Source organism: Lactuca serriola, chromosome 7 (assembly GCF_051521515.1).
Source record: "Lactuca serriola cultivar US96UC23 chromosome 7, Lser_US96UC23_V15, whole genome shotgun sequence".
In the NCBI taxonomy this organism is placed as follows: domain Eukaryota; kingdom Viridiplantae; phylum Streptophyta; class Magnoliopsida; order Asterales; family Asteraceae; genus Lactuca; species Lactuca serriola.
The window spans coordinates 91,300,747-91,303,633 of record NC_136414.1 but is presented as its reverse complement, the minus strand read 5'-3'; positions in this window follow the sequence as shown (position 1 = coordinate 91,303,633).

Below are 2,887 nucleotides of genomic sequence, written 5' to 3'. Positions count from 1 at the left end.
AGAGATTGCAACATTAGATCACACTTATTCCTCTCTTCTCAAGAAGGTGGATATTATTGTTGATGTTGTACCTCAAATTATGAATGGTATAGTTCTCTACTTCCGATAGTTGACAAGATGGCAGAAGAAGAAGTTAAAAGTTTTGGTAATGTTGATAAACTACTAGCTGTGTTGAAAGGTTTAGTCTTGAAGTCTAGATTTGTTTCATCTTTATTGATTTCTCCAGAGCTTCTGTATGAGATGTTTAAAATGTTGGAGTCTACCATTCAAAAGGAGCTTGCACCTCTAGCGAAGGTAATCAACTTAATGCCAACTGATTCCCCACCTATTCACACATGGGTGCAAGGTGGAGAAGGTATTAGTGTTGGCATTGGGGAAAGTTCAAAGGTTAGTACAAGAGGTAGTGGTTCTGGTAAAACTGATGAAGATGCGAAAGTAGTTGGAAAGATTTTGACTACTCAAATTCCATCTTCATTACCAAAAACATCCGCGATAAAATCAACATCAACAACAACAACAACAACAACAACAAAATCAATAACCAAGGGCATTGCGATTGGATCTGCTGGTGGAGGTTCAATTTCATCTTCGAAACCACATCCACCATAAACATCAGAAGCTGATAAAAGCAAGGGAAAAGGCATAAGCATTGAGCTTACAAAAGGATGAGAAGAAAGCTACAATTGAAGTAGAGATTGAGAAATAAAGACAAATTCAGAGCATTCTTCGTCAAAGAGCAAACGATCCTCCTAGTATGAAAAAAAGGAGATCCTACTAAACATTAATGCTACAAGTATATCGAAGCAACAGTTGTGACTGAAGAAATGCACGATTTTGAAGAAGTACCAAAAAAGAGTTTTGCCACTGAGAACACTGATTTTAATCAGTTAGATTTTCTGATTAACAAGATGATGTTCTTATCTTCCCAATATCAAATTGTTGAGAAGTTTGGTAAAGAATAATTTAAAAGAATGAAATTTCGATTTCATGTTGTGCTAGCAAAGAAAGAAGAAGAGATATGGTCTTTGGTCAAAATTGTACGAATAATGTGGCATTCAATTTTTCAGTTGCAGACTTTCCCTTAATGAACCTTCAACTTGATTTGTGTTGCTAGAATCTTGAAGGGTACTAATTTTTTGATGCTTCAGCTAACAAGCACAGAAGATTACTTGATTGGATTTGCTCACATCAAGTTATTCATAGATAACTACAATGAAAATCTTGCATTGACTAACGTTGAGTTAGCTTTGGCAATTGGGAAGGAAATTACGGTACCTCAATCTTCATTAAAGAGCAAATCAGATTTGAAGCCTTATGTTGATGTTGAAATTTTCTTGAAGCCTCTAGGAATAGTTTTTGTTGGGAAGAACAAGAAAGAAAACAACACGAAGTTCTGGTTCCAAGCCTGTGATGTAGAAAGACATACAACTACTCATTATACAAATTTAATTGTTTGTATGAATAGTTGTAAGAATAACAACGAAAGTGACAAGGTTGAGATCAAGAAGAGTATGAACTGGTATTCTGAGATCAGAAGAGTGATTCGTCAAGTAGGACAAATGCTATTGACTTAGATTCGACATTTCTCACAAAGGGGGATAATGTTGGGGTCGAATGTTTTTGTGAGATGTCGAATGTATGTTTGTAAATTTATATTAAGGGCATTTTTAGTTTCAATTCTATAGTGTCGAGTCCCTTATATTTTTTTTCTTTCTTTATCCCTATAAATATGGGATGGATACATGTCTTAGAGGTTAAGAAATTTTGCACACTCATTGTACTCATTGTATAACCTCTTGTATTCTCTTAAAGCAATATATTGAGCCAACCAGATTATATTTAGATTCAGTGTTCAAAATCTTTTATTAACTCCGATTTCATATTCAAACTCGACTCAATCAACACTAAAATGTTGATGATGGTTGTAACGCCTAGATTTCCATACTAGGTACACCTCAAAAAATTTCACTTAAAACTTTATAAAACATTTTGGTGCACCAGGAATCGTACTGGCATTAAGTGCATGATGCAATCCAGATGCTATAATTAACTAACGTGCAACACAAACATTAATAAAACAATGTAATCTATAAAGCTTAGTGAATAACAACTGCAATAACATAGCAACATATATCATCATATATAAATCAAAGAATCACAAATTATTTACAAGAAATTAAAATAAATTAATTTACATTTATGGCTTATTATCTCATGACAGAATGAATAAAGGAAGAGATATGGTTACATGGGCTCTTAAAAAGTATTAGTTAGAAGGCGGGGAAGCTTGTCTTGTACTATGATAGTCAGAGTATTGCAAAGAATCATGTTTATCACGAGAAGACGAAGCATATTGATTTCAAGTTCAATTTCATTCGTGATATTCTAGAAGAAGACAAGTTCCTTATACTAAATATTGATACCAAGGTGAATCCAGCAGGCATGTTGACAATCGTTGTCCATAAAGAACTTTAATCTTTTCTTGGACTTGGTTGACGTCCACAGGTGTTAAGTCCCTACAAAGCAAGTTGGCAGGAAGGGAGAGGAAGATCTTGGTGCCTGGTGGAGTTCAGAGGATCCTTAAGCAAGGTGTAGATTGTTAAATGTGAATTAAGCATATGGAAAATTCTCATGGAGCATCTGGTTTCAATGGAACATTTTAAATTCAATAGAGCACTTTAATGAATGGGTGAGCATCTCAGAAGGGAATGAAGCACATAAGAAGGGAATGGAACACCTAAGAAGGGGATAAAGCATTATCTAATACACTATGATGCAATGATGCACCATTTTAGAGGAGGGTGCATCACTTATAGACAATATGTATCACTTGGAAGGAGGATGTGCCACATGGGAAATGAATGCGCCACTTTGGAAGTTAGATACC